Source organism: Manis pentadactyla, chromosome 1 (assembly GCF_030020395.1).
Source record: "Manis pentadactyla isolate mManPen7 chromosome 1, mManPen7.hap1, whole genome shotgun sequence".
In the NCBI taxonomy this organism is placed as follows: domain Eukaryota; kingdom Metazoa; phylum Chordata; class Mammalia; order Pholidota; family Manidae; genus Manis; species Manis pentadactyla.
This window is the reverse complement of record NC_080019.1, coordinates 106,166,811-106,191,051: the sequence shown is the minus strand read 5'-3', so window position 1 is coordinate 106,191,051 and position 24,241 is coordinate 106,166,811. Positions and strand designations below refer to the sequence as shown.

The 24,241-nt window shown below is 34.0% G+C and overlaps 1 protein-coding gene and 1 non-coding gene across 7 annotated transcripts in view; both read right to left on the bottom strand.

Annotated features, from left to right (window-relative positions):
- The window catches only part of NAALADL2 (N-acetylated alpha-linked acidic dipeptidase like 2), a 1,368,824-nt gene that overhangs the window by 886,634 nt on the left and 457,949 nt on the right, over positions 1-24,241 (bottom strand). The gene's annotated exons all lie outside the window — the stretch shown is intronic.
- LOC118932931 (U6 spliceosomal RNA) lies at positions 16,083-16,189 on the bottom strand. The gene has a single exon (XR_005032959.2). It is a non-coding gene; the product is annotated as a U6 spliceosomal RNA (small nuclear RNA).

Here is a 24,241-nt window from a genome sequence, read left to right as displayed (position 1 = left end):
TTATCATTTACAGATAAGGCTAAGAAACCTCAAAGAAATATGAATTAACTGACGGAGCTTTCACAACAGTGAGAAAACAGAGACAAGATTAAAGTTAGTTTGGCTTGCTCATTTGTGTATGTATAAATATTTTGTCAAATAAGGAAAAATGAAAAAGATCAAGTATAGTAATTCCACAACCATAAATAGTCTGATGATGTTAACTGAAGGAATTATTGAAAAGGACCCTTCAATCTATATACACAAAGGTATTTTCTCAATCAAAACATAGCAGAAATATAATTTTTTCAGAATAATACATATGATATATATTATATATTATATATATTCATGTAATCATAGTATCATGTATGTATACATACACACAAACATACTTATGTATATATTGATATATAGTTCTTAGAAGCATGACATAAAGTCATACAATATTTCAATGAGAATTCCATTAAGTATAATCCTTCAATTTTGGGCAAAAGAGGAGGATAATAAAAACAGAATAAGTAACAAGATGAAGAACATACCACAGCACTTTTACCAGCTGTGCTGTTCATCATGTCCCTTGATATACCAGTAAGAATAATTCTTTAAAAACATACACTAAACTCCACTCATTAAAATCCTTCAATGTTTTCCCATCACACTTGAAATAAAATCCTAACTCTTCAACCTAGCGTATCATAAACCCTCTTTCTTCTGCTGCCCGCGTTCCAGGAACTGCCCTCTCTCCAGCCCTAGTGTCTCAGTACCAGCTGCTGCCCCCACTGGCGCGGACTCCAGCTTCCCATGACTGGTTCCTTTATTTATTCTTTATCTCCACTTGAATGTCATATCCTGACATTTTTTTTTTTTATGGAAGATGTATATCTCCCATATAACAGCTTTTAAAAATAAAAATTAAACATTTTGTTATCTGCTTCTTACTGATTGTTCCCTCCTTAACTATAAGCTCTATATGGACAAGGGACCTAATGGGTTTCTTTTTCTATTGTACTTGTGAAATAATTAATGAATCATCCATGTATAAAGGAATAGCCTAAGACAGTGATATTTGGATTTAAGAGCTATTATTCCAAGCTATTGCACTCACCCATGAAATATATTTTTTTTTCTGTAGCTACCTATTTCTAATGCTTTTATTACAATTATAATTTTATAGTAAGCTATGAGTACTATAATTTAACTAGGCTTTATAATTAGATGAGCTCAACATTAAATTGGCTGTTATACAATTATCATCAGTTTGCTTGTCAATTTGTTTGCTAATAACTGATGCTGCAAATAAAGTTAGGCATGTCTTCTCAACAACTCAAACTTCTTTAATGATTGCTAGATTTCTACATACTTCAAGAAGGGTGAGACCCCAGCAATGCTTATGAGGTCCTTAGACTCTGTGCTATAACTTTCACATCTGTTAAATGAACATATTGAACTGAATGAATTCTAGCATCCTTCAGGCTTTTATATTTTGTGATTCACAGTTTTACCTTACATTTCTGATTGTTTTCCTCTTTAACTGAGTTTGCATCTCCTTAATCTTATAAAAATAAATAAAGGAAAACTACATGGGAAAGTACAATGATGGCTATGGCTATCTACTTTTAATTTTCAGGATATTCTCCCTCCTCTATGCAAAAATATGTAACAAAGAATAGAATGTTCTGGTACAAATAAGATACCATTATGTGTTTTTGTCCATTTTATATTGCTTTTACAAATCTAGTCCCATGAGTCAATTCCATGTACAGCTGGTTAGATTTATGAACATCAGTACAGCATGTGCTCGTCTAATAATCACTCCGCCAGAGGACAGGGCCTGGGCCCTTTTGAACTAGTGAACTTCCAAAAGATAGCAAAATTAAGGTTTTGTATTTTACAACTGCAGTACCAAGCTAACAAAACTATGGAAGATATCAGTGAAAGCACCAAGGAACCTGAGTCTTTTGTTCTATACCTTTGTGCCTAACTAGAAACTCAATTTATTTTTTTAAGTTTGAATGATTTCCTCTTATTATTTAAGAAGAGGATACTGAAAAATGATGCCATCTAGATATGTGATAAGAACACTGCATAGAGAAAAAAACAGTGGTACATTTTAGAAAAAAAAATTGTATTCGTTTTAAAAATGAAAGATACCATGCAAATCCTATTTCTCCTCAAACTATTGTTCACTAATCATAAGATCCATCAGTGGACCAAAATCATTACTATTTTGTTTACCTAATGATTATTTACTTCCATGATCCTTCTCCATTTATTAATCAGAATTCTACTGCACAGAAAAGCTGTCCCTTCTCCCTTGTTATATGTAACCCAATCCCAGATGAATTTGTTGAAGCCCAACTCTCCCCTGGGAGGGTATTGGCGGTGGGGTCCTTAGGAAATAATTACATTTAGATGGGGTCATGAGAGTGGTGCCCTCATGACAGGATTAGTGACCTTATTAAGAAGAGGAAGAGATGCAGGAGTGCCCTTTCTGTTCCCCATGTGTGAATATAGCAAGAGGACATCTGTCTGGAAGAAGAAGAGAACTCCCCTCATCAACATGCTGTCACCCTGATCTTGGGCTCCCCAGCCTCCAGAACTGTGCAAACTGTGAGAAATAAATGTCTGTTTTTGAGCCACCCAGTCTGTGGTATTTTGTTATAGCAGCCCAAGCAAAGCCATCCACTATGAATAATATTTATTTATTCAATTACATATTTACATCAGTATGGTCTCACGGATGTATATTTAATACTATGGGTTAATACCCACAACTATCATTTATTTGTTGCTCAAATTGTTTCAGCTTCTGCCATCAGGAGCTTCCTCTATTTGGCTCCTGTGCTTTCCGACAGCCCCCATCTCTTTTTGAGCATTGTCTTAAACTCTCTCACCACAAGTTATTTCAGATTAACCTTTTATTTACCCTGCCCCATCTGGAATCAACCACCTTTTCAAAGAATCCTTGTTCCTAATAATATAGATGATGTTTAGAAAAAAGGGTAAGATAGTAACTTTATGTGGAGAATCCTCCCAGACATCTGATTTATCAGGTGATCAGGTTAATATCAACAGCAAGAAGAAATACTGACATCATAAACTTCTTGATAGGAAGCAGTAAGGCCACAGCACCACTTCAATGGTATTATTGTAAAAATATGCACATTCCATTACAATCACAAGAAAAAATCAAACAAATCCAAGTTAAGGTAGTTTCTACAAAATAACTGAACAAAGATGTCAAGTTCATGAAGAAAAAGGAAAGACTGAGGGACTTTTACAAAATGGAGAGGCTAAGGAGAAATAACACTAAATGCAGTGTGGGCTCCTGGAACAGAAAAAAAAGCATTAGGAGAAAAAACAGCTGAAAGTCAAATAAGATACGTAGTTTAATTATGAGTTTGACACCTACTCCTTTAGGCTTCCTGGGCACAATTTCAAAGTGTGGGTATGTGTGTGTGAGGGGGAAGGAGGTGGCGGAGGGGGAAGGTTTCCCATGCATAACACCAAGAAGTTCTCCAACACCAGCAGTGTGTCCAAGAACTCGACTCAACTCTGAGGCTATCTGTCTGGAGGTGGCATCAGATTCCCTGGGTTCAGGGCTCTGTCCCACAAGACTGCCTTCCACCTGCCACTCCAGATGCCAGTCCCAAGCCTCAAGCTGTTACCTGTGCTTCTGACCAACTGGCTACCGACTGGATGTTCCAACAATCTCCCCCTTGGAGATTAATTTGCTAAAATTTGATTAATTTGCTTAAGTTGGCTCATCCAACTCAGGAAACACTTAGTGTACCAATTTAATAAAGGATAAGTTTGGGATTCAAGTTAGTAGCCAGATGAAGGGATACACTAGGGCAAAGTCCCAAAAAAGGAGCTTCTGTCCTCATGGAATGTGGGGCCTGGCTCCGCGGCACATGTAAGAGTTCTGGCTCCCCGAGTGTGGTCTCTGACAGAGAGGCAGGGTGCAAAAGAGAAAAAGGAGAGAGAAAGAGAGAAAGGAGAGGACAGGAGAGGACAGGAGAGGAGAGAGGAGAGGGCAGGGGAAGGGATGAGAAGAGCAGAGAGGAGAGATGGAAGGAGGGGGTTGGAGAGAGAGAGAGAAATGAGGGTTTCATTGCATAGTCATGACTGACTAAATCATTGACCATTGACTGATTCAATCTCCAGTCCCATCACATGGTTGGTCCTCATGGCAACCAGTCTCTGCCCTTGGTTGGGGTCCAAAAGTCTCTCCATTTATATAACAAAACACCCATTCCACCTTTAAGGCTCTAAAGCATTTTCAGGAACTGTGGATGAAGAACAAATACATCTGAGAAATATATTTTGGTCATTTGAATGACCAAATAAATATATATTTCTTATCACAAGTTTAAAGTATTGTACCATTAATGTAATATAATACTGTGTGTCAACTACCCTTCAATAAAAAATAATTATCTACAAAAAAAAAAAAGTATTGTACCATTGTTAATTTCCAAGTTTTGGAAGTTGCACTGTGGTGATGTACATTGTTAATATCAGAGGAAGGTGGGTTGGAAGATATATGGGAACTATGTCCTATTTTCGTCACTTCAGCAAGTGTAAAATTAGATCAAGATCAAAAGTTTTTAAATAATCAACACATTAAAAGATTCTGTATTTTATGATATGCAGATACTTTCTTTCACCACAAAGGGAAGGAGGGAACAGATACTAGTAAGTGAATGGCACAATGAAAAGCTCCCACCCATACCAAAGTACCCTGAATGAAATGATTTTCCCACCAAATACATATTTTGTCCTTTAAAATTCTGAGAATGTAACTTCTGAAAGTAATATTTTCCATGAATTCTTGTAATACAATTTTGCCATATTTGATTTTTTTACATTTGTGTCAAGTTATTGTAAGCAATTCTAGAAGTCGAAGTTGCTAAGAATTAAATGACTAATCTATGTGGGCCTTGCAAAAGAAAACAATGAAAGAACAAAAACACTATAAGAATTTAAGTATTCCAAAAATACAATTAACTTTATCAAACACACATTTTCCATCAAATATGCTTCTAGAGGCAATATTAAATTGCTAGATAGGGACCATGATGTATTGCAAAAATGTTCACAATTGTTTACACCTACCTAGATCCATACACTTTGCAATGCAGCTCTACAACTACTCCCAACAAGAAGTGGAGTCTTCCTCACGCCTTGAAGCTGGCCTGGTTTTGTGACTTACTTTGACCAAAAGAACACAGCTGAATTGACAATTATGCCAGTGCTTGTGTGCTTTCTTTCAATTTCTTGGACCCCCGTCTCTGCCATGAGAACAAGCCCAGGCTAGCCTGTTGGAAGAGGTGGACATCCCATGAAAGACACCTCAATTGTTCCAGCTGAGGCCGCCTTAAACCAAACTTCAACCAGTGCATTACCAGGCCCTAGATTGGTAGAATCACCTACCTGATCCACACAACTGACTGCAGATGCACAAGAGAACCTGGCTTAGCTGCAGGCTAATGAGCAGTAATACATCCTTACTATCTCAACTCAGTAAGTTTTGGGGCAGTTACTTATGCAGCAATAACTAAATGATACAAGGATTAGTTTTCCACAGAAAGAAAATAAGGTATAGAAAAGTTATATAATTTGCTCAAGTCTGCATGAAGATTAAGTGGAGAGTTACAATCCCACATATGTCTGACTCCACAATGTATGTTTCCATTATGCAGTACTGTCTCCTGAAATTCAGTGTTTCTTTTTTCATTATTTCTGTAAACATACTAAGTATACTAAATATCTTCCCTTGACTCAACTTACAAAATTATTAAATCCATTACAAGTGAATAACCTATTCTGAAAACCATAGGCTAAGTATTGTTCTTATTAGAGACATTTGTTATACTTGATAGGCTTTCATGATCATCTCACATTCTTTTTTAACATGAAATCAAATATGCTACATAGTTACAATTATTAAATATCACAATGGATGCTTTCAAAATATGCCTTTATTTGTTAAGTAGCATATTTTATTTTTATCACAAGTATTTAATATGGATTTTACAGTATCAATACAATTGCATAAACATTCTTACTTGACACTTAATTTTATTTTCAGTTTAAAAATAGAGAAAGTGAATTATCAGTTGAGCTTAAAAAACTGAGATGAAATTCTGTAGGAACTTTATTTCAACAGTCTTGTTATATACAGGTATCTTTGGAGCCAGGTTTTAATTGATACTTTTCCTTATTCTTAATTCCCTAAAGTTAAAGGTTCAAAAAAGACAGGTAATAATAAATAGATCCAAAACAAATGAAAGTGAGACTGAAGTTCAGCTTTCTTTTTACTTAAACCATAAAGTACAAATTACAAATAGTTAATCTCATCTGATTTAGAAAATTCCTTCATGTGTACATAATAAACAACTTGTAGCGGATAAGATAGTTATACACTGTCTCTAATCAAGGTTCTGTTGTTCTGAAGGTATCCAGCTAAACTAAGTAACAGTCTTTTGGAGTGCCTGAAATGAAACCCAATAGATAAATTTTTGAGCCATACATTATTATAATTAAAGAGTATTTAAACAACCAAAGCTATAGTTAAACTACATTTATTTTCAGCTTTAGGTCTTTGCTCAATATCATTGAATTAATGACATTGTGAACAAGCATTTAATATGCAATTTTGCCTTGAAATACATGATGTACTTTAACAAAGTAGCATAATATAAATATGCTGCATTGATATTTTTTGTTGTTACAGAAAACCAGAAAACCTGGATTGGATCGCTGACAGAAGAACCAAGCGGCAACTGGAGGTCTTGGAAGGCGGAGGTTGATTTTATGTTGGTGGGCTCAGAGGAGAGCAATCTCCAAAAGTCTGAGCCCCGAGTACAGCAGGGTTATTATGCCTTTTATACATTTACTACAAAGCTAAGGGGGAGTCAGTACCCAGAAACTGTTGCAATAGGAGCTATTAGGTCACTATAGGTGTATTCAGGATGCTAGTTATATTTTAACCCATTTCTGTAAAGGTTACCCAATATAATGTATTACAAACTAATGGGCTTTCATGACTATGATTAACAAGCCGTTCCATACCACTGAGTCCTGGTGAGGGGGGAAATACATTGTTATATTGTTTCAACCCCAAGCACCCAAGCACCTTGAGATTCCTCTATATTTCTGGAAGCCTTAACAGAAACTTTGTTTCCATGACTTAGCTTTCCTGGCTTTCTACCAAATCCTGAGGTGGGGGAGGAATTTGATAACTTATTGAATAGTTCCTCATCATTTTCATGAACAGGTTCTTGGGTTCTCAATTAAATTTATGACCAGTTGAGAATTGGGGAAAAAAGAATCATTTGAAGACTATAAAAGTACCTTCTTTAATAGAGCATATAAAAATTCAGTCTTCTTTGTTCCTTTTATAGATCAATACTAATTTATACTTGGAAAACTGGGAGTAATTGCTGAACCAAAATTAAATCAAATTCTTAATTTTAGAAGAGATCCCAGCATGTAACAAAGTTTCAAATGAGCACTATTGCCTAAAACCCTTTATTACAGGTGTACCAGGAACAGCAAACAGGCAGACATTGTGCTAAAAAAAATACAACATGAAATCTAATGCAGTTCAATACACTAGGTAGAATGTATTAGACTCTAGAAAATAAATAGATATTATTTTGTAATTTCAACCTCTCTGATTTAATGAAGTATACATATATAAAATGTATAATGTGAACTATAATCATGAGATCTTGAGATGATTGGGCCAAAAGTTAGGTTACATATTTTTATCTAAAATTATACAGTATTATGACACAATTTAATTTTTAATCAAGTAATTGGTTGACCTATTTTCTTTTCTTCTCTACACCCTCGTAAAGTGATCTGAATATAATCTTTTTAAACAAAATACACCTTGAACCACTGATACAGAGTTCAGTGACGAGTCCTGGGACCAGACTGCTTGGGTTCAAAAACAGACTCTACCACTTAAAACAGCTCTACAAAGTTGTCTTTATTTTAAAGTTGGGAAAACCTAAGGCTTAGAAAAACATTCTAAATGCAAACTTTGTTAATTGACAAAGGTAAGAGAGTAACCTCATTCTGATTCCAGAGCTCTTAATCACAAAGCCCTGATGCTTTAATATGGACACTTTCAAACATTATCTGAATGAGCTTTATCACTAAGACAACACAGAAGACAATATGACACCTCCTTAGCTGTTATCCCTCAAAATACACCCCCCAACATACACACTAACTCACATGAAATAATCCATCCAACTCACTGCTTTAAAATGTTCCTAAGCTTTACATTTAGATCATTCAAGTTTGACAAACATTTCTATTTTAATATGTAGGCAATCAGATACCACATTTCCAATATTGTTTTATTTTCTAAAATGCTAAGAACTTGCCCACACTAATAGAGAGTTTATAGAGTTAACCTATAACAGAGCAATTTTTTCTTTCTTATTTAGGTCTATCAAGTAGCAATTAATTTTAACTGTCTTTATCTTTTCCTATCTCGAACATTCAAAAAAAAAAACTAAAATAAAACCCTGCTAAATCCCAGCCTTTTCATCAAAACTAATACACAGAAACATCCAGTAGTGGAGAATTATAGGTTTGGAGTATGTGGGTATGATACTTCACCTTTATTTCCTTACTGAGTTCAAAGTCCTTGACATTCAGCTACAAGGACTTGGGCATTTGTTTTGTCTCCAAACTGCCAAAGACAGTGAATTGATTCTCCAATGAATTTACCTTTAATAAGGTTGTGTTTTAAAATGTCTTTTGAAGTTTATTACAATTGACTTTCACCTATAGGGGATATTTTCCTTTCAAAAGAAATTTGTGTGGTATTGGAAATTTACACTTATTTAGTACCTATACTAACTCATTGATTATGTTTGACACTTCACATACATTATCACCTTTATTCTCCCAACAACAATATGAGTTTAGTTTTACCTACAGGAAACTGGGGCTCATGAAAATCAAGTAACTTACAAAAAATTTCGTGGTTAGAGAGATTCCCAACTAATATTACAGATTCAGTTCTGTCTTTTTGCCAAGTCCATGCCCTTTGCACTCCAAATGGCACCAAATATTTATCAAGTGTGATATTAAAGCAATAAAATATATAATCATAAAAAGTAGATCCTGCCTATGAAATATGTAATCTCTTTCTTAATGATATTATAAGATTATTTTAAGACTAATTCTACAATTTTACTTTCCTCAGTTTGGGCTTCATGAATCAACTGCCTTAGTTCTTTGAATTCCCAACTTAGACAAGACTAACATTTCCTAGTTATAACTTTTCATCCTGTAAGAAACTATTAAGAACAATAATGATAATTACAAAATGGTGAAACACAAAGCTTTATATTTTTTCATTAATTTGGCACAAAAAGAAAAATTAACCCAATTTGCAGGTATAGAGAAAAAAAGGGAAAAAGGAAAAAACCATTGAGCACCAGTTATGGTATTATACCACATTAGTTCATCTGGTTTAATCTTTGAACAATAACCAAATCAGTAAAATCATAATCCCTTTTCTCAGATGGGAATCCAAGTTTGGGAGAGATTAACTGATTTACCAGGGAACACAGCTAATGAGTGACTTGATTTGGAGGCAACTGCCTCCAAACCCTACCACAACCCAGAGCTTCTATCCCAGGGTGTGTAACCTGTGAATGGGGGTTACTCATTAATCAGATGCTCAGGTATAGTTCTGAGGCAGCATCAATGAAATACACATTAATAGCAAATACAGATTTTCTTCCCTAGTATATAAAGACTGAACCTATTTTGTTAACTTGTTCATTTTGAAGCATTGTTTACACAGGAAGATAGTGAGAGATGGTCCTGTGACATCTAAATCATCCACCAGAACACTAGCAGGTGAAAACATTCATAATGACACTGTGATAGCTGGGATCACTGAAGATGGGTCTAGAAATATGTGATGTTTTACTGGTAATATACTGGTTGGTAAGGCAAGTTGAAATAGTTAATGGAAAGTTTTACCAAAACTTGGTCAAACTCATGTCATAATACCATAGTTTATCCATTCTATGGCATCATTGATTACCATATTGCATTACAAGATATTTTAAAAATGAAGAGTGGTCAATGGCAATTGTAAGGTACCACCAATTGGAAGATGCTTCCTAATTTCAGGGATATTAAAATATGGAAAAATATGCATCTTAGAAACCATGAAATATAGATATTATCAATGTGTTTTAATGTCAAAATACACTGGGATTATTTGAAAGCAAAGATAGTGACTAGGTTATCATGTGCAGACCATCATTCTATAATTCTAAATATTTTCATGAATAATCCTTCCAGCAGAGTGATGTGAGATTAATGATGCCACACTGCAAAGATGCCCCAGAGAGGAGCAGCAACAGGGAAAATCAATACATAATCATAATTATAATTTTTGCTCATTATGAAGTTAGACCATTGCCAGCAGTTAACCTTGTCATGTCTTATTGAATCTAAAAATTTTCTATCCTGGGCCTCATTCTTAGGAACACTGATAGGTATTCAGTTGCACAAAATTAACAAGGGGAGGAAAGGTTGCCAACACTAGAAAAGGAAGGGTTACAATGATTTTATCCATTTGCATTAAATTGCTCAAAAAACAATTCAGACCAACAACTAATCCATATTCCAGGTGATTTGCCCAAAGTATTGTTATCTAGGGTTCCAATGAACCATTTAGTTATTGTAGCCTTAGGGCATCCATGTATTGACAATTTACAGAAGTTTTCTTCACCTAATTTGTTCTGCTACTCCTAAAGAGGAATAAAAAAATCAGTTACCTTAGCAACTGCAAGGTTACATTTTATCTTGAAACTGCAGAGCTTTTTTAAAATTAAAGAAAGAAAAAAATGTGTCTGTGCTGACATTCCATCCTCTTTGGTGATAGCTTCAGTAGTCAAGTTAAGAATAACATGCAAATGCCTTTATCTTCTCGCTGCCTCACCCTTGACAGCATTTTGAATTGATTGTCTTTAATTTTTTTCTTTTATGGGAAATGAGGGAATTACCAATATCAACCATGGATATATAAAAATTGTCAGAGAGGCTACAGAGAGTGTAGTTCATCATAGCTGGCCTTCATTATTTCTGTGAGAAGAGAAATTGGTGACCAATTGGCAATTGTTATTATAAGAAAATAAACAGCCTGTCAAGTGTCAGTGGCTAGAAAGTCAATTTCCAGCCCTAATAGAAGATAGCTGTAAGCCTATCTGTGGAAGAATAGATTTTTCAGAAAGCACTAAGTTAAAAACACATTTTAACAATTTAATTCGAAAATCACTCTAAAAGTCTGTGGTTCTTGCAGTTTATACTTGAGGCTACATGGTAAAGGGCACTTGTCAGATCTTAGCATGTGACCTCAGTGATGCCTGAGGGTTGACTAAATTTAAAAAGGAACTCAGGGATAAAGGAAATGGACAGGAAAATGAAATATATGAAGGTATATTAGGTCTCTTTTCCTTCAAATGACTAAAACCCAAATTGAAGTAGTTTAGCAATAAAAAGGAATATAAACTCTTGGAACCTTAGCTTCCCCAAACTCCCATCTCCATTTCCTCAAGGAAAGGAGATGGTGCTGCTCAGGCTGGGCGCCCCCTCCCAGCACAGCAGCCTGGATTCCTCCTCTAGGCAGTGAGCTGGGCAACTCACAGGGGCAACTCACAGTCACCTCCTACTTCCCTTCTCTCAGGCATCACTTCCCTTCACTGTCCGATGTCCTATGTCTTCAGTGCTATTGCTTCACATGCTGTTGCAGTTTTTATTTGTGTCGAGCAGGAGGGTAGTTCCAGTCCCTAATATTCCATCTTAACCAGAAACACAGGTCTTTCCTCCCACCCTCACACTTAATTCCATTAAGATTTCCAATTGATTGTACCTGCTTGTGCTCTATCCCCACTTATGGATGGTCACTCTGTCCAAGCAAAGGGGACAACATGATTAGCAAGAACTGAGTCATGTCTGCAAATTTGTAGAACTATCTGTTCTATTGCCAGTTTCAGGAAAAAGTAAAACTATTTGCCAGAGGACCAAAACTAATAGCTATCAGAATCACTTCAGAAAACATGTTTTTATCTAAAAGAAAAAAGAGAGAGAGAGAGAGAGGCAATGCAAATTCCATTCCAAATGTACTGTGGTCTATTGTCTGAAGCATTTCCAAAGCATATTCTGTGTGCATTGTGATGTGAGAGCCACAGGACACTAAGATGATGAGGGTGCAAGTGTGGGCCTGACCGCTCACATTTCAGAGTGTTCTCTTTACACAATGCTTTCCAGTTTTGTAAAAGGATTCGAATGGTACATTATTGATTTTTGGACCCATCTTTCAGATGTCTCATTTTACACATGAAGAAACAAGGCAAGGGGAGGGTCAAGCTGCACGTCAAAAGCAAAGTGACTATTAGACAGCAAAGGTGATATTGCCAAAGTGTTGAATACTGTTAATGGTGTTACTGTGGACTCTCGTGAACTCTTCTGCTCTTTCCAGAATACCAAAGAATGTCATCGTGCCTGGACTGCAGGGCTAGAGGTTAACTCTCACCTTTAAATGTGGAATTTTATTTCCTGCCATTCTTAAGTGAAATAAGTTATCCCATCCTTCACTGAATAAAACTCATTTGTTACTTTCTTATTTTCACTATCTTTCACTCCCTACCCCAAAGCCAAGGAACACTTTTTGTTTTCTTTAGTTCACTCATAAGACCCACATTTAATAAAATGAAAAAAAAAATTGTAAAATAATGAGTGGAGAAAATGGTAACAGATTTCTATGTAAGAAATGATCAAATGTTATTTTTAAATATATGTTTTACACATATGCAAAGACCATAAGATAATATGCCAAAATATTAATAGACTTTAAAAAAAATCTGTATTATCAATTTGTGGGTGATTTTTAACTTACTCTTCAATTTTTTTATTTTCTAAAATTTTGACAATTAACAGGTTTCATATATAAAGTTATTCTTAAAACCGACCTCTAAAAAATAAATCTCTCATCTATCTCTTGATGAAAATCTTCCCTGATTAGCCCAAATTTAATAAAATGTCAAAACTTTATTTGCATTACAATATTGCTCAATGCACTGCAAATATGATCTATTTTATATGTGATTATTATTTCTAACTAAATTATATGGTATTTGAAAACACATTTAAAAAATACATTTAAAAAATCTTCTAATAATTAACTTGCTCAATTAAGGTAACTAACCAATGACTTCTAAAATTTATATTCCTTGCATATAAATCATGGAGGAAATCCAAATAATAAATACAACTGACATTTATTGAGTCCATAGTATGTGCTAGGTTCCATTCTAGGCAGTTTCATACACTGTATCTGACTTAATCCTCAAAAATTAACTTTTTACATTTTTTCAATTTATACATGATGAAGCTCAAATGTATGGAGAGATCCACTATTACCTAAGGTTTTCACAGCTGAAAAGTGATAGAACCAGTATTCGAAACCAACCAGACTCCCACAGTCTTTCTTCTCTGAGCCACCAGACAATAAATAGTTTCCTTGATTCAATAACATTAAAAACCTCTTTGGGGCAGGAATGAAGTGTTGAAGGAGGGATTTATACAGATTGTTTAACACTCATTTCCTCATAGGAATAATATGAACTTAGCTCAAAGCACAATTTTAAAAATAAAATAAATATATGAGTATGACTTAGTGTGAGTGATACATAGGCAGCACTGTATAAATGCTGACTTACCTTAGTATTGTTTCATGTGTATTAGCAAGCATGAATTCAGTTAGGTTGGAACAGCTACAAGGCTAAGGAGTAATTTTGTTAAGTGTGAACTAAGGACATGCCTCCACTCTAAAAAAAGTGTTTACTCTAAGATTTTCTGCAGGAGTTCCCTACACCATTAAGGTTGCTGTAGCCTTTTCTTTTGAGATCCTGAAAACTGAAGGCTTTACTTTACATTTTTTATGTTGAGATGAATGGATACTGCCAAAGGATTATGAATTGGTTATCATGGCCAAAAGAAAAATGTATCAATTTTTAATCTTGTTTCAAACAAGTGAATAAACAAATAACATAAAAAAGTCAGGTTCAAATTTTGCCTGTCTTTTAATAGGTCAAATTGCAACACAAGACTAAAATAAACAGAATGTTGTTTAAGTTAACTTCAGACCCTACTATTTATGAATACAAGAGGTTATTTCTGGCAGCTACTAAGATCTTACTAGAAATTCCTCCTCCATTTCACTTTTTTTTAGTTCCTTAGATATAATACACCTGCATAAGTGTCCTCAAATTCAGTTCTCTTTGAAAATAATTTTCAAAGGCTTAATGAAAAAAGACTAATTTCTTAGCCACCTGCCTGTTTCTAGAGCCCTGGTTGATTGACGGCTTACAAAGCCTTCTTTATACAGCACTGACATTTTAAAGATACTGGCCAGTCTGAACTTTCCATCTGGCATGCCTGATTTCTTTTGTCCCACTTTTTATAGTGACTTATTCTGTCTTTGAGCTCTAAAACTTTTTGATTTAATTTAGGTCTGGGGTTTTGGAGGAAGTTTATTTAAACAAGAAATGAGAGTAATTCCTCTGATGGTGAAGGGTGATGGACTGGCATGTATTTGTGTAATAATTCTACCATCAAGTACAAGAAGAGACGTATTTCAGAACCTTCCATGCAAGAGAGGTAGGCAATACTTGCAAAATGAACAAGGAGATGGAAGAAATTAATTTATTTCAAGCCAAAACAAACCCAACTTCTGTATTTTAATAATTGCAAATAAGGCATATATTACTGAGTGCTGGAGCAGTAAATGTCTTCTAAAACATTTGCTTATACATTATATCATTAAAATTTAATCCATAGTTAACACTGTGACATAAAATAACTTTCTCAGTCTTGCAGCTAGTCAAATACTAAATACCTGACTCTCTATGCAGAGAATTTTCTACTATAATAGTGTCTCTGTCTCAATTGTCTTTCCATTTTGTTTATCCAAAATGAAATCCAAAGCACCTTGCATATAATAGATCTAAAATGCAGTCCTATTTGTGCTGTTAACACTATTAATTTGAAAACGGGTTTCATGTCTTTATAGATGCTATCATAAAAATGGATGACACTGGAGACTTGGTTAAATATGATTTAGCAGTGAGACATATTCATCTATATTTATATATAAAATATATATATACACACACATATACATATACACACATTGATGTGATATGTCTATGTGTATGATATGTACACACACACACACACACACACACACATATATATAGTGAAAAAGAGAAAAAGAGTCAGAGAGACAGGTATATAGAACTTCTATAGTATATAGAAGCATAGGGAATTTGAGAACACTGTTGAAATATTAGTACAGGTGGACTGTCCCATTTTAGAAGTTATACATGACATGGGTCATGTCCCAGGCTAGATCTCCCTCATCTCCCAAAATGCTGCTGAGCGCCTCCTTCTACCACCCATTAAGTTTATGGTCAAAGAATCAGAGAAACACAAGAAAAGAGTCATCAGTTCAAGCAGTAGTTTTATCTTGGGTAGATTTATCTTAAAAAAAACCCTAAGATTACTCATCTATAAAACGAAAGTACTAATTTCCAGAATATTTAAAATAAATTTGAGTGCTGGTATTCTATGATAGTATTATTCTGGTCCAAGCACTAGAAAGGTAATTCTGCTGAAAAAGAGTATAATGAAAAAATAAGTAAGTTTGCAATTACAATTCAGCTTGGGTGATAGAAATTGTCTGGATGAGGGCTGTACTAGTGAGGCAAAAAAATTATGAGTTATTTATGTAAGTTTTTTTAATACCACCCTTTTTAAAAAAAGGACTCAAAGCAGTCTAAAGTATAAACTCACCCATGGAAACTCAAATAAAATTATTTCTGGAAAACACAGAAAGCAGAAATCATGACGCACTGGACCTTCAAACAACATGAGTTTGAACTGCATGAGTCCATTTACATGTGGATTTTTTCAATAAATATATTGAAAAAGTTTGGAGATTTGTGACAATTTGAAAAAACATTTTCTCTAGCTTACTTTTTTTTTTTTTAAATATGGAACGCTTCATGAATTTGCATGTCATCCTTGCGCAGGGGCCATGCTAATCTTCTCTGTATCGTTCCAGTGTTAGTATATGTGCTGCCAAAGCAAGCACTCTCTAGCTTACTTTATTGCAAGAATACAGTATAGAATATATATAACACATGAAATATGTGTTAATAAATTATTTACAGTAGTAGTAAGGCTTCCAGTCAACAGTAGCTGTTTTTGGGGAGTCAAAGTTATATGCAGATTTTCAACTGCACAGCTCATCAGCATGCCTAACCCCTGTGCTGTTCAAAAGTCAATTATAATAGAACCTGGCAGGAGGTTATTAATGAAACTCTTAGCTTCTATATTGATTTCTTTTTTTAAAAAACAAATTACTCTAAAACTTAGCAACTTAAAATATCAAACATATATCATCTCTTACTTTCTGTGCATTAAGAATCAGAATAGGCTCAGCTGGGGCTCTGGCTCAAGGTCCCTCATGAGGTCTCAGTTGAGGCGTTCAAGGCTGTGATCATCCCTGAAATATGACTGTAGCTGGTTCTGCTTCCAAGCCCACTTACACACTTGTTGGTGAAATTCAGGTATTTGTGGGCTGAGGACCTCAGTTCCTCACTAGCTGTTGTTCAGAGACTTCTATCCATTCCTTGTCAAGTGGGCCTCTCAACAGGTCAGATTGCAATGTAGCTGTTGACTTCCCTCAAAGTGAGTGAGAGCAAGTACCCAAGAGGACACAGTCTTTTAATAAACTAATAAAAGAAATGACATTCTATTATACATGTTGTATTCTATTTGTTGGAAGCAAGTCAAAAAATCCAGCCCACACTTATGGGAAAGGTATTACCAAAGGGAGTGAATACCAAGAGACAGGAATCACTGGAAACCATCTTACAGGCTGCCTAACACATCTTTGTACAGTCGAAGCATGAAGATACAAAGACACTGATATCATGGTTCTGAATACATGATAAAATGATAATTATCCATTCCTTGTAGAAATTTCTTCATGTTAATTGTTCTAAAATTTTTTTCTGTATGCAAAGGTTATTGATGTAATGTCTAATGTCCTGAATAGTTGTTTGTACAATATTCAGAATTGTCCTTCATAGTCATACCATAGTATTAAACTATGAATATGAAGGTAATAAAATGGAAACAGATCTAAAACTACTTTCTAGGTCTTCAATATGATAAAGAATCTGGGGAAAAATGGAGAATTAATATGTCAGTGTCTTTCAAAACTTTAGTGCATTTCCAATTCAATTATGCTTGTACAAAGGTAAATATCCATGAAAACTTCAGTTATATTAAATCCAATCTATCAGGGATGTACCTAGATGTTTTACTTCATAATAAGCACTCCAGATAATGCTGATGCATCAGATCCAGAAGCCACATTTTAAGAATCACTTCCTTATATGGTCTCTTAACTGTCAATTGTTTCTTCTACATTCTGGGCAGATAATACAGTGAAGACCCATTCAGACTCTGTATCTGGCTTTCAGTCCATTTCTTGTTCTCGCACATGCAGATTTTCTGGTTAATAGGTGAAAATTTCCAAACCAGTATCAGTCAAAACAAAAAATTGGAATGTAAAAGACTGAGATAAAATGTTTTGCTTTTTAAATAGACAGAATTCAGGGAATTAAGAGGAATTACACAGTCACACATTTGAGTTTTGTGTTTTATTCTTAAAGTTTTACTTGTTGTTATGCTTATGGTTTTTTGTATCTTATAAAAAAGTTTACCCATGAATACAATCTTTAATACCTGTCACCATTTCACTGTATTCCTACAAATTAACTTCAGGAATATACAGCCAAAAATATAAGAATTATAAAACTTATCTCCAAATTTGCCAAAATCCTTGTTCAACTCAAACTTTTTTAGGCATTGGATGTCCAGAAAAGTAATGATCTTAAACAAAATTATATTCTAAGGTAAGCAATAAGCAATTGATTGTTTATGTATTAATTTAAATGACATAGCTTATAGATAACCATTGAATAGTTTGGGGGTTATCTATTTAAAGCTTTATGGTTTGAAAAATTTAACATGGCTTTCTGGAAGAAATAGAATTAAAGATATTATAGTAAATTTGGAACATTGATAATTATTATTGACATCTATAGGACATGTAAAATTTTATACCAGTGAACTAATTACAAATTCTGCTATTACAAAATTTAAAAATTGCTACAGTGATTGTATTTTGACAGCTTTAAAAATATTAACACAACAATCCAATAAGGAGCATGAATGAAAGTTTTAATGTTATGAATATGATCTACCTTGGATTTAGATAATTTGAAACTAAAACTACTTTTATCCCAGTTAATATAGGAAAAAAAATACTTACTAATTAAAATAACTTCACCAAACCCCTTAACTATATACAGAGCAGCCAAACTGGTGATGCCACTATTTCACATAAATTGAGTGAATTATTGCATTAAGCTATAAAGAGTATGGGAACAACAAAATAAAAGCAATGACTGATCTAGCTGCTAACATAAACAGACATAGGAAACTCTTTCATTTGTAAAGGGCATGACACTTAGGTTTTCGGGGTCTCTAAAAGAAAAAGCACACATTTTCTCCCACTTAAAATTTACAGTACATTATTTTTACTATTGTGAATTAGATTATTAGAATGTTCTTGCTGACTTTGACATTAGCAGGCCTTTCTGCAATTAACCAATCTAGGATTATTTGTAAAGTATAAGAAATTTTACAGAAATTATACAGGTTACGGGTGGATTTCAGCTTAACTTGCTCAGTAAACAACGTCAAGTCTAAGAATGACAAACCACCAAGGTAGACCTTCCATCTGGCCAATGAAAGTGATAACTGCTTCACCCAAAAGTAGAGAGAATTTATAAACATGAACTGATGAGAATAAAACTCTTTCAGTGTCTTAATAAGTTGCCACCATATAACCCAACATAGTATTCTGACAACTTTGTCATTATTGTCACTGCTGTCATTATCATCATTACTTTTCAATGCAACTGTCCATGAGACCTCTTCACATACTAGTACCTGCTGGCTATAGGAGACACAAGCTGAGAAAGGCACAACCTGGTCCCTTGAAGAGCGCACAGATGGGATTATCTATTTTGCATTAATCTAAAACATTAGATTTAAATTAGGGATTTTTGAATATATATTAAAAAAAATTATACATCATACTCCCTATTGGCCCAGAGAGGATATCAGGATAGTCACCAAATATATGTATATGTATCTTAAAAAATATAAGTGGTGTTGATTATTATGAAAAATTATTCTAGCAATGATCACTTTAACTTCTTAATCATCTATGACTTAATCCTATTTTTGGATTACCTGAAAATTTCCCTCTCAAATATATTCAACAGCTATCCAGGAAACACTACACTCTCCCAGCTAGTACTTATTATGGAATATATCCATGCACTTCTGATCTCATCAGTGAGTTGTATGCTTGTCAAAATCAATTGTATTATTCTATAAACATTCATTTGCCAGTTGCACTTAATATTGTAATTATGCAACTTAATTATTTTTGCTTTACTAACCCAACACCCATTCCCAGACCCTTCTCCATTCTGAGACTTCAGGATCAGTTAAAATTAACTAATGTAGTCATATGACACAGTTTTGGCCAGTAATATAGAAGCACTCATTAATTGGCAGCAAGCAGGGAAATTTTGCTTTCCTCATAAAGAGGACAGAGGTCCGTAGAATATGATCCTAATGTTTGAACCTGTAGTGGCTGTTTGTGACTATAAGGGAAAGTCCCAAAGAAGTTCAGATAAGATTTACTATCATAATGGCACCTGTCTCTTATCTCCAGATTTCTTATTTAACGAGACAAAGGAAGGAATGAGTGAAGGAAGGAGGCATAAATGAAAGAAAGATGGAGAAAGGGAAGAGAGAGAGAATGGAAAGAATTTACATAAGGCGTAGGAAGTTTATTTTGCCTATTTTCAGTTGAAAGCACCCCTAACTAACCCCACTAGGAGCTGGGAAGGAGTGGGAGGGGTACCCAAAAGCATTTTTCATTCAGATTGCTTGATAATGGGTTATATTCCACTATGAAGTTCACAAAACTGCAAATCATATGAATGTGATTGATGCAAAGAAGATGGGATGTGTGGAAATCCAACTGACACATCCATAATATTAGTGAATAAGTGTATATTGATTCATATAAATAGAGTAATGGATATGTTTAGGTATATATATGTGCATCATTTTAATGATTACTCCCTTAAAATGTCTCTTTCAATAATCAACAAATGCCAGCCCTGAAAGAATTAAATAAAAGAATTTCCACTATATTCTAGAGAAAAAAAATCAGTCTAAACTTCAGCAAGATTAAAAAATAAACGCTTAAAATGTAAACATTGTGTATTTTCATCTCAAACTTTGGTAAATACATAAATCAGAAGAGGTAGATAAAAAGTTTGGAAATAAAGATTAACATTAATGAATCATAAAGGTATGTTAAATGAGATAATGAGCAAGTATTTTAAACTCATTTTCAAACCTTTAGGACATTACATATTATTGGGACTTCTTATTATTACAAAATTCTTGAAGAAGTTTAAGAAAACAATCGTTTCTGTGGATGCCTTTCAAGCCATTAAGGAGTATTTCTTAACTATCTCTTGACTGATATCTACTGTATTAGAATACTAGAATGCAGAGCTGAAGGGCTAAACAAACTCCCCAAATCCTGGCATAAAAATATTCCTTGCCAAGGGGACAGGAAGCATTTGCTTATATGTTACACAAAAGGGATTTACCTTATGAATAAATTAGTCCCTTTTTGGGAAACACGGGGAATTCAAAATAGCTTTTTTTATATTAAGCATAAATCTGCCAACCTATAATTTCTGTCTGTCAGTCTCAGGTTTGCCCCCAGGAGTAAGATTGTGGTAAGCTTATTCCTTTATCCATTTAACATGGTTCCCCATTCTGTCTCACCCACCTGCTCTCTAACTTTCTTATTTCTGGAATAAAACACACTAACTTTTTTTGACATTTCTCACTGGAAATGCCTTTTGGGTAAATTGACACCAATGGTGTCTTCTTCAGAGTATGTGCCATTTGTCAACATAGCAGAATAAGAATAATAAACTTGGAGATGACCACAGTATTTGCAAGTCCAATTTATAAACCAGTAAGTAAGTAACTTTTGAGTACACATTATCTTTTTGGAAATTCCAGACATGTCTCTCTCTCTTCCTTAATATAAATATTTAACACCTATTAATGCAGCCTAAGATTATATTCACATTTTTGATTCTCGTAAGTCCTTGCTACTCTATGTATATCCCTAATCATGAGAGTCTTCTTTTATTTTTGAGTTGCTTTTAAGTCGGAATTCAAATGATCAGTCATAAGTTATTTTAGTTGAACTCTCCTTTCTTTAATGTAATAATTGCATTGATAGCTACTATTGATTGGGTTGTGAGGGAGAGGGGGCACCCACAATGAACCAGGATCTATATTAGGTATTTTACTTACACTTTATCTCTAACCTGTCCTACAACATAACAAAGTAAGAACTATCATTTGTTTTAAAGATGAGTAAATAGAGGCTCAATGAGTTAAAGTATATGGTACAAAAGACATACACATGTAGGTTTATTCTATGTAAATCTTTTGGCTTCTAATATTTCCCTTTTCCAAAGATATTTGAAAGAGGAGCCAAAAGAGGCTTAGACATTTCTTTAGAGCCCTGCTCTACAAAAAGTGGTCCAAAGACAAAAGCATCAGTTCATGTAGGCAGAATCTCAGGGCCCTCATGAGCTCTACGGAATCAGAATCCGCAGGTAAACCAGATATATTATAGTTTGGGAAGCACTTTCTTAGAAACAACCTTCACACTGTCTTCTCAGATATCTACTTGTTCCCATACCCAGAATAGGGGGTCATGTGAGTGAACTTGTTCTTGTTCTTCTGCATGGGAGCTGATCCAGGGGGTACACACAGGTCACAGCGTAAAGTCCATGTTCATGTACACTAAAATACCCCATCCTTTCATATCTGCCTGCATGCATACTGTTGTTCCTGATTACTGGTGCATTTCTATAATTACTGTACAGACGTTAAGTACACCAGTTCACCCCCAGTCACCACTCATGTCCTCCATCATTTTGCTTTTGTTTGATCATCAGAAGTTACTGGTTAATATTAACATACAATTTTAAGGTTTTTGATGTACATTGTAAAATTGCCTTCCAATATGTTTATGTGCATTTACATTTCTTTTAGAAACATGTGCCTGTTTCTTTTATCCTAACTACCACTGGTGTACTATATTGCATTTACTTGTTAATTTAATAGGCTAATATGTTACCTTATTTTTATTTTAGTTTTTATTTCTTGCAGATTAAAAATATGCTTAACTCTTTAATGAATCTAAAATTATTTGGGAAAACTGAATTTTAACTGCAGTTCTAAAATAGCTGACTAATTTTGTGATTCTACTTTTGTTCATTTGATCTGTAATAGCATGCAGTTCTGGGGAACTTATTAAATTCTATTAATTTGACTGTTCTTCTGCCTGTTACATATATTTTAATTGTTGGTGCTTAGTAAATGCTTTAACATCTGGTAGAACTAGTTTCGTTCTCAATATTACTTTTTTCCCATAGTATTTTTTCATAGTCCTGTCTGGTGTTTTTTATTTTTTGTTCTTTCTCCAAACTTCTAAAAACTGTGGAAAGTCTGAAATTAAATATACAAAATTATACTTTAAATTTTTATTTAACGGACCTATACCTATCTTGATAAGCTTATTTCTAAATTGTAAGCTTCTTTGTTGTTGTTTTTTTAAATGGAACTTTTTAAACATAAAGATTTCAGGAATGTAGGAATGGATTTTAATTTTCCTTTTGTTGATGTCATTCTTTTCTGGCCACACTAGCATATGTCTTTGGACTTGCTAGGAAAAAGTACATTACATAAAAATGATCATACTCTTACCTCTTCTTTTCCAATATGTATTATTCATTTCTCTTTCATATCTTATATCCTTACTAAAGCCTAAAAACTATTTTTGTAATTAATAGTAATAATGGGCATCTTAGTTTAGTTCTTGCTCTTTGTATTTGAAATTGCCAGAGTTTTAGTATTGACTGAGGCTTAATGAATATCTTAAAATGCCAAAAGATTATTTTGCTCTTTTCAATTTTATTAGGAATTGCTATTAACAGTAATAATTTATTTATACAACAAGTGAAATACTGCATTTTATGGTTTATTTATGTTGAAAATACCCTTGCATTTCTGGGGAAAACTTTAATTGGCAATATCATGGAATTCATTTACAATATTTCTAGTTACTATTTATTAGCATTTCCCCAGCAGTTTAATATTTTAAAAAGACAGACTCCTATGGTAATAGGGAAATAATTTTCCTAGTATCTTAGTTTCTTAGTGTCTTAGTATCTGAAAGAGATAATATCAATTGGTCAGAATTGATATTGGTCAGAATATCAATGGTCAGAAAACACCTTTTAAATATCTAAATTTCCCAAGTGGTTGATTTCTATATACATAAAGATATGAATCTTTGTTTGATTATTTTGTCTTACATTAATTTAGTAATTATTGTTCATAGAATCAAAATTAAGCAGGAGTTAGGCAACATGAAACCTAAAGTAGGGTATGTAAACAAACACTATCTGGTATTACATACATTCTAGCAATAATTTGGTGGCATGTAAGCTTTAGTTTGGCTTTTTCTTGGCTACTCCTTCCCAGGAAAATTAGTTTCAGCCACACTAGGCAATTTGTCATTCCTTCAACCCCTGTACTCTTCTACATTTCTCTGCTTTTATTCACATTATGTCTTCATTCTGAAATGTTCTTTCTATATTTTATACATGGAGTGCACTTCTTTTTGTGTTTAAAGATCTACCTTCATAGTTATTTCTTTAGCTTCCCCAATCAAAATACTTCTTTCACGTAGCCCCCTTTTATGCTAATATTATTGACCTGTCTTTGATTCTAGATTTTGAACTCATCCAGGATGATAAGTGTCTATTTATTTTTATATTCCCTGGAGCAATATCATAGGAACTCATTAACTCCTACCACTCAATGCATGAGTGGTATGAGATTCTTCATTACAAATTTATTCTGCCCCTCATATTTCCAA